Genomic DNA, 9377 nt, shown 5'->3' on the forward strand with positions numbered 1-9377 from the left:
TTTATGTTTGTGTGTATTTTTAATTGTTTATATTTATGTGCCATAGCCCCTGAGGCAGCTCGATAGAGCGAAACTTGGCCAGAGTCGGGCAAGTTTCAATAAAGTCCATTTTTTACCGATTCCATCTTTTCATCTTCTTGCTGTCCACCCTTACGCTATACTATACTATTATTAATACTTAATAACTAGACTACAAAGGAAATACAATTATCTGTGGTATATTATTGTTTTGAAATGGTGGTATTTGGGATTTTGAATGCCACATTGAAATATAAATTAAATAGTATTTTGTTATTACTAACTTTTCTATGTTGCATAAAAATAATCTAGTAGGTCAAGGCAAAAACATGGGCATGTTGTAATAATTAATCAATGTTATTCTTTTTCCTGTATATTCCTATAATTTTCAGGTCGCCATTTGCGACTGCACGAGGGTAGGTGGCTTGAGAGGTCCGCCGAACCTTGACCCGTCCCTTGCTTGGTAGGTTGTTTTTAGAATACTACACAAGAACACATTACACAAATATTATTCAATTAATTGTAATGGAATTTGTGTTTAATTATGTTTGTTTACTATAACAGTGAATGAATCATTGTGTCTGATCTCATTCTTGTTTTTAAAATTTTAACTGTTGTTCTCTGAATTTTGATCTGTCTTGTACAGAACCACACCCAGGCAGGGATGAGGCGGGGCTTCCTGGGCCTAGCAGGAGGCAGAGCTGCCACCAGAGGAGGACAGAGGTACCAGCGAGGGCTAGTGGTCTAGGTAATAATATATCTTGGCCAGTACAGTAGTATATTATCTTAGGCTGAAAAACAAAATCTTTTTGTTATATTAGTCAGTTATAGTGGCTGGGGAATGTGGGGATGTGTGTATTTATTTATTTGTATATATTAAATGACACTGAGTGGCTATGAGAGTAAACTAAAGAATGGAAGGAGAAAGAAAAGAAGAGGTTTGTAGTGTACCTCCTACCATCATATTCTGTCTAACCTGAGAGTGACTCTATTATTTCTCCTTCCAATCCTTCAAATTATGTATTATCTCTAATCTATGTTGATTGATTTGATATCCCTCCGCTCTCCCCCTCCCTCCTTCTCCCCTGCAATGGACTCCTCATTTTCTATAACCCTCAAGGTTAATTAACTAAGTAAGGGGTAGATTATTTTATAAACTTGCTCGCACGCAACCAGTATTTGCTTATTTATTTGCCATATATGACTATGGGGCGGATTTTAAGAGCCCTGCTCGCCTAATCCGCCCAATCCCGGGCGGATTTAGGCGAGCAGGGCCCCTGCGCGCCGGTGAGCCTATTTTACATTAGGCCTACAGGCGCGCGCAGAGCCCCGGGACTCGCGTGTAAGTCCCGGGGTTTTTCGGAGGTGGCATTGTCGGGGGCGTGTCGGGGGGCAGGCCCGAACCGCGCGGGCGTTTAGGGGGCGTGTCGGCAGCATTTTGGGGGCGGGTACGGGGGCATGGCTACGGCCCGGGGCGGTCCAGGGGCGTGGCCGCGCCCTCCGTACCGCCCCAGGTCGCGTCCCGGCGCGCAGGAGGCCCGCTGGCGCGCGGGGATTTACGCCTCCCTCCAGGAGGCGTAAATCCCCTGACAAGGTAAGGGGGGGGCTTTAGACAGGGCCGGGGTGGTGGGTTAGGTAGGGGAAGGGAGGGGAAGGTGAGGGGCGAGGCGGAAAGGAAGTTCCCTCCGAGGCTGCTCCGATTTCGGAGCGGGCTCGGAGGGAACGGGGGTAGGCTGCGTGGCTCGGCGCGCGCCAGCTATACAAAATCCATAGCCTTGCGCGCGCCGATCCAGGTTTTTAGCAGATACGCGCAGCTCCGCGCGTATCTACTAAATCCAGCGTACTTTTGCTGGCGCCTGATGCGCCAGCAAAAGTACGCCTATTCGCGCGGTTCTGAAAATCTACCCCTATGTATGTAATGTATTGTTCTGTGTCTCATGTTGAATTTTTTTTTTTTTACATTTCTTTACAGGACAAGAGGAACATCCGGCAGCAGCAGCCCAGAGGCCAAGCACCAGCACCAGCACCACTACTGCCGTACTTCCTGCAAGATCTCCTCCTAGCTGTAAATGCTGTGCACAGTTTTCAAAGCTGGAGGAGATCCTGCAGGAAGTACGGCAGTTCAAGGCGAAATATGATGCCGACTTCATGATGTTGCAGCAGAAGGTCACAGAAGTGCAGGAGAGTGTCAGCAATGTGGAGAGGAGGTTGTCAGCCCTGAAGGAGGCCCCTCAGGAGCAGAGGGAAATGGCTTTTCCTCCTCACGAGATGCCTCATGAGGAGGAGATGCCAGTTCCCTCTGCTCCAGAGCAGGCTCCTCCGGGGTCGGCACCCTCCTCTCCACATGAGTCTGACCCTGCTGCAACATCATGAAGTCAAGGCATCATATTTCGCCTTGGCCTGGGCTCCTCCACAGATTTTTTTTTTATAATTTGTTAAAATAAATTATATACTATATACATTATTGAAAATGTTTGTTTGTTCTTTTTTATATATTATTTCTGAGTTATTTAACTAATAATAATTAATTATTCCAAAATTAAATAGTATGGTAATACTAAAGTACAGAGAGCAGGCATGTACGGATGTACATCTATTATAATCCAACAAATTTCAGTGTTTTTGTACTAGTAACTAAGTATGGCACTCAGTCAGTAATACACTTCCATAAAACATTGAGTCTGGCTGAATTAGCACAAGTTGTATACTTGTGAGCAGTAGCACCAACGTCAAGGCTTCAACCATGGCTACTGACCATTCACACATCTTTCAACCTGGCCAATGCAATATTGTGCAGTGTGCACTGTGCAGCACTCAAGCTACTGCAATGACTCACACGTCGATGCCAAAAATTGCTGCATGACCAAGACAGCCATTTGAAGCTGAAAATGTAATGCTTGTGATACTAAAGTAGGAGTAAGAAGGAAGCAGAATCATGAAAAAAAAATCCTTCAGAAATGTACAACTTCTGGGTGCTCAGTTTTCTCTTTTTATTAGGATTTCTTAAGGTCTTTTGTTTGTTCCACATGATTCTGATTTCTTAGTCCTAGTACTAGTAGTAGTTAGTTACTGTAGTCTGTTAGTACTTTACTATTACTTAGTATTGCTATGAACAACAATACTGGGACTGGCAGAATTACAGGCATTAAAATACATTCTCTGCTTTAAATGGGCTCCTAGGACACATGGAAATTTTGGTATCAAAGTGTATCTATTCTATTTCTGCAATCTCTGCATACATTACCAGTACACAGCTACACACACACTCAAGGGTGTTTGTATATATTTTTTAATCAATATATTGTTACAGTAGTGGGGATATAACAGTAACAGGTATAGCTAGCTACTACTAATAGTAGCTATTAATAATAATATCAAATTAGTAGGTAGCCACTAGCTACTTAGCTAGCAACCTCTCTGTGCACTGTAAGTGCAATTTAATATTGTATTGGCCTGAAATTCTTTCATACTTCATTCACACAATCATGCTGTCGGAGATGGACGCTGAGGCAGAGGAACCCAGCGAGGACTTGCCTGCCTCAGAGGTGGACACTGGGGGAAAGGAGCCTGGGAGTGAGAAGCCTGTGTCGGGGGATACAGCAGGGACAGAGTGTTCATGTCTTGTGACTCCCGGACTGGCTTCTCCTGGGGGCCACAAGAGGCAGCAGCGGCAGTGTAGTGGTAGCGGCACTGCCGGGCACCCCAGCGAGCGATGCGGGGAGCACAGCTGCATAGAGCCAAGCCTCTCTTCCAGCCCTTGACCTTGGATCTCGGGCCTCGACAAGAGGCTCACTCCTCCCAGTCACAGGGAAAGTCCGGATACCCAAGCAGTGGAAAGTTCGTTTTGATGAAAACCAATTGCTCAACTAAGTCTGGAGACAAACGTGCACGGTGTGGACTCAATATGTTCCCTGTCATTGAAAATACTCTTTCACTCTGCACACTGGTTGGCGGGTAGGAAAGAAAGTGCTGTGCTAGTATTGCAAGATCAGGCCACATTGAAGCTTCTGTGCCCAATATCTCAAGGGCTCTGAGTCATGCTCTGAATTGGCTCAGACAGAAAAACTCTTAACATGCACTTCTGAAACATTCTCCTGCAGGTAGGACTCAGTAGTCACTCTTCTGCCAACAGCTGATGCGATTGCTTGTGACATGCAGCCAGTTTCATTAAACTTGGAATGACTAATAATTTGATGTGGTCATGGAAGGGGTAGGGGAGCAGCTGATGATACTAGTACTTGAGCAGGATGGAGTTGGAGACTGAGAGGATGATACTAATTCTTTTTCATTATTACCAGTGGAACAGACCCTGTTTGACATTATGCTTTCAACCATTGTAATCAACTTTTTTTTTCCAATGTATAAGAGCATTGTTCTTGAGAGCAATACTGCCTTTCACACGTGGGTCACACATCATGGCTAACATATAGAAATCCCTTTGCATGAGAGGTTTCAATCTTTTTTCAACTTGCTCTTTTAAGCATTTAACAAGCAATAACACTTCCTTAGAGAAATCTGGCTGATGCAGAAATTCCTCTAATACCTCCTCCAGATAGTTTATTACAGGGATGACACCACCCAAAGTGGCAGTAGCTGAACTCAATGCATCAGTATATACTTTGAAAGGCTTGAGGACAAGCACCATCAGTGCAATGTTTGTCCAGTCCTGACATCCAAGAGGATTTTCCAATCCAATTTCAGTTGCCATTGCCAAATCATGAAGAGGTGTCTGCTGTTCAGACAACCTCTCCAACATAAGATAGGTGGAATTCCATCTGGTAGGCACATCCTGAAGAAGGTTGTGCAAAGGTGCGTCAACTGCTATTTGCCTCTTTCTGAGTTGCTTCCCACTTTTTACACTGCGGTTGAAATGCCCAGCTATTTTGCGACACTTTTCAAATCAACCGCTTCAGGAGTTGACTACTACAACTAGTTACCACCCTTCCTTGCCACTAAGCCCCAAAGCATCCCTCACTATCAGATGCAGGGTATGTGCAAAGCATCGGATGCCCTTTGAATCCACCATCAGCCAGAGCCTTAATAATATTGGAATCATTGTCAGTAATGAAATATCCATTTAAGCATTCCATATCACTGCTTCTGTTATGACTACCGGCCGCGGCAAGCCGCGACCGGGACTTACCGCTGTCCCCAGGGGCCTGACGGACCGTCGGCACTGAGACGGACTTCATGTGTTCCTTCAGCGGCAGCAGCCGCTGCTGCCCCAAGATGGCTGCGGCGTTTCTCCCCGCGTGGCTAAGCTCCATCCCCTGACTTCTGCTAGGGCCGCGCGGGCGGCTCTGGCCTTTATTTTAAAGAAACACTCACAGGATGTGAGCTGGTTCCTTCCCTGCTGCACCCTAATTGGCTGGAGACTATTTAAGCAAGATCTGTACCCTCAGACCTTGCCTTGACTTCTTGGCTCCTGAGTTTGTTCTGTTCCTGGTTCCTGATTGGCTTCCCTGTGTTTGATTCCTGGACCGGCTGACGTTTCTCCTGGTTTTCGATCCCTGGCTTGGCAACGATACTCTCTGGCTCTCGACCCCTGGACTGGCTGCGGACATCTCTGGCTCTCGACCCCTGGACTGGCTGCGGACCTCTCTGGCTCTCGACTTCTGGACTGGACTTCTGAGGGATCCTCGGGGGTTGGCTCTTCGACCCGCTGAAGGCATCAGCTACTGTTTTCTCAACCCGCTGGAGGGTGCCAGCATCTGGATTACATGACCAGCAGGAGGCGCCTGCATCCAGATCTTCTTCCATCCTACCTGCCAATCCCAAGGATCGGCCTCACCTACCGACGGTGGCCTAATCAGACATCGCCGGACCCAAGGGTCCACACCTCTGATCATAACAGCAAGTCAAGGCCGTGGACCCGGCAGAGGCCTCAGCTTTACGAGCCATTCCAGGCCTGGCCCAGAAAATCATGGAGCAACAGAGCATGCTCGAATCCATGGCTGCCTCCATGGAGCGGCTCAACGCTCGGCTAGATGCGGTAGTGGCCAACCAGCCTGGTATGTCTGCCACAGCTTATCGGTTATACCAATTCCACTCCCAGCACAGAGCAGCTTCCGTCCAGTTCTTCCACTTCCAGCACCACCACGATACGCCGGAGATCCTCGTCTCTGCCTGGGTTTCCTGGATCAGTGCACGATGCATTTCCGACTACAATCACCCTTCTTTCCAGATGACGTCACCAAAACCACATACATTCTGTCCTTGTTGGAAGGCAAGGCTCTCACCTGGGCCTCTCCATTATGGCAATGGTCGGATCTAGTGTTGCAGAACTATTCTCAGTTTATTGAACTATTTCGGACTACCTTCGAGGAACCTGGAAAACAAGCTGCTGCCGCTACAGATTTACTTCATCTCCGTCAAGGAGGACATTCTCTCATGGATTATAATATCGATTTTCGTACTTTAGCCAACGAACTCCATTGGGAGGAGAGCGTTCTTCGGACCATTTATTTAGAAGGACTTACTGCAAAAATCAAAGATGAGTTGGCCATTCGAGAACTTCCATCTTCCTTAAATGGCACCATTGAATTGGCCACCAGGATGACCGTCGGCTACAAGAGAGAGCACGAGAGGGTGGTAACTGGAGGAGACGGTCTATGTTTTCCAGGTCCCTCTGCCCGCCACTACGACTCCTCGGGAAACCCCTACCGGTGAGGGTCTGAGGGACGAACCTATGCAGCTCGGAAGGGGTCCGTTGACACCGGAGGAACGCTTGAGACGGCGCAGATCTGGTCTTTGCTTGTATTGTGGTGGTTACGGACATCGTTTAGCAAACTGCCCTATTCGTCCAGGAAACTTCAAAGCCTAGGAACTTTGGGAGGCGTTTCCCTGGGCCTTTCTTCTCCAAAACCCCCACTCACTCTACCAGTAACTCTTCGTATGAACGGACGGGAGTTTACCACCCTGGCATTGGTGGATTCAGGAGCCGGAGGAGATTTCATCTTGCAAAAACTTGTGGATAAACTCCACATCCCAGTCCTACTTTGTCAAAAACCTCTAGTCATTTCCTCCATCCACGGGGAACCTTTACCCGGAAGGATTACGCATCAGACGGAACCACTGGACTGTTATATTGCACCAGACCATTCTGAACAAATTACCTTCTATGTCCTCGAGAGAGCCATTCACCCTGGGGTGTTGGGCATACCTTGGTTGCAACGCCATAACCCCCAATTCGATTGGGCTTCCTTACGGCTGACACAATGGGGTCCTGAATGTTCTGGGACTTGTTTGAAGGACACAGGTTCCGCTTCCAATTACATCTGTGCCTCAATTCTGGGGGAATTACCCACTCCTTATAAACAATTTGCAGACATATTCTCTAAGAAAGCGGCCGATGCCGTGCCACCTCATCGGGCGTTCAACTGCGCAATCAAGTTGGTTCCTGGTTCCACACCCCCACGTGGGCAAGTTTACCCCTTGTCTGCTGCCGAAACTCGAGCTATGTCTGAATATATTCAGGACAATCTACAAAAAGGATTTATCCGGTGATCCACCTCGCCTGCGGGGGCTGGATTTTTCTTTGTGGAGAAAAAAGATGGGACTTTACGCCCTTGCATCGACTATCGAGGACTCAATGCTATTACCATCAAGGATCGATATCCCTTGCCTCTCAATGCGGAATTATTTGACCGTCTGCAAGCAGCTCAAATTTTTTCCAAGTTGGATCTCCGTGGTGCGTACAATTTGGTATGAATTCAAGAAGGGGGTGAATGGAAAACTGCTTTCAACACCAGAGATGGACACTATGAGTACTTGGTAATGCTGTTTGGTTTAACTAATGCTCCTGCGGTTTTTCAAAATTTTATTAATGAAATCTTTAGAGACCTGTTGTATACCTGCGTTGTGGTATATCTTGATGACATTCTGATTTTTTCCAAGGACCTACTAACTCATCGCCAACATGTGTTACAAGTATTACAATAACTCAGGGACCATCGGTTATATGCTAAACTGGAGAAATGCGTTTTTGAAACAGAGTCTTTGCCGTTCCTGGGTTACATTATTTCTAAACGAGGTTTCCAAATGGACCCAACTAAAATAAAAAGCATACAAGAGTGGTCTCAACCGAAGGGTCTAAAGGCCTTGCAGAGATTTCTTGGTTTTGCCAATTACTACCGACATTTCATTAAGGACTTTTCCAAATTATCTGCACCACTCACTGCACTCACACGTAAAGGAGCTAATATCACCAATTGGCCCACAGCCGCAGAGGAAGCATTTCAGGCTCTTAAGGACTCATTTTTACAACAGCCCTGTCTCCGCCATCCTGACCCAAGTCGCTCATTTACTGTTGAAGTCGATGCATCCACCGAGGGAGTAGGAGCAGTATTAAGTCAGAATGATGCTAAGGGTACGTCTCATCCCTGTTCATATTTTTCAAGGAAATTTTCTTCTGCTGAGCGCAACTATGCTATTGGCGACAAAGAATTATTGGCCATTAAACTCGCATTGGAAGAATGGCGACAATGGCTGGAGGGGGCCCAGCACAGAATCACTATCTTTACAGATCACAAGAATCTGATTTACCTACAACAAGCTCAACGTCTTAACCCACGGCAAGCTCGCTGTGCATTATTTTTTTCACGTTTTGATTTTGAACTCCGGTATCGACCTGCAAGCAAGAATATCAAGGCAGATGCACTATCCCGTTCCTTTGTCTGCGAGGATGGAGAAGAGGCTTTGCAGAATATCATCGATCCAGCCCATATCATCCTTGCAGCTACCTTCTCTGCTTCGATGGGGAAAACCGTGGTTCCCAGCAGACTCCGCAAAAGGGTACTGAAATGGGGACATGATTCCCAATTCGCTGGACATCCTGGACGTAAGAGAACACAGGACCTTCTTCAACGATTCTACTGGTGGCCGGGGATGTGCAAAGACATTCGTGCATACGTAGACTCCTGTCCCGTTTGTGCCCAACATAAGAATCCGGTGGGGAGGCCAGGTGGGGCGACTACAACCATTGCCGGCACCGACCAAACCTTGGACTCATATCTCCACCGACTTTGTGGTTGATTTACCTGCTTCTGAAGGACACACAGTTATCTGGGTGGTGATTGATCGTTTCTCTAAAATGACTCATTTTACACCCCTGCCCGCCCTCCCCTCTGCTCCTCGTTTGGCTCAACTATTTATGTCACATATATTCTGGCTTCATGGCCTACCTCTGCACATTACTTCTGATCGAGGTTCACAATTCACCGCCCGATACTGGTGGAATCTTTGTGCCAAATTTCACATTGCATTAGATTTCACTACCGCCTTCCATCCGCAAGCCAATGGACAAGTAGAACGAACCAATCGTACTCTCAAACAGTTCCTACGGTCTTATGTTAATGCAC

General features: G+C 46.9%; 1 long non-coding RNA gene across 1 annotated transcript; it reads left to right on the top strand.

The window, feature by feature from the left end:
• The first annotated feature begins 416 nt into the window (after positions 1-416).
• Positions 417-2227, top strand: LOC115082414. The gene is made up of 3 exons (XR_003854162.1): positions 417-481; positions 665-766; positions 1991-2227. It is a non-coding gene; the product is annotated as an uncharacterized LOC115082414 (long non-coding RNA).
• The last annotated feature ends 7150 nt before the right edge of the window (positions 2228-9377 follow it).

The sequence above is a fragment of the Rhinatrema bivittatum genome, unplaced genomic scaffold (assembly GCF_901001135.1).
Source record: "Rhinatrema bivittatum unplaced genomic scaffold, aRhiBiv1.1, whole genome shotgun sequence".
NCBI classification, from domain to species: Eukaryota; Metazoa; Chordata; class Amphibia; order Gymnophiona; family Rhinatrematidae; genus Rhinatrema; species Rhinatrema bivittatum.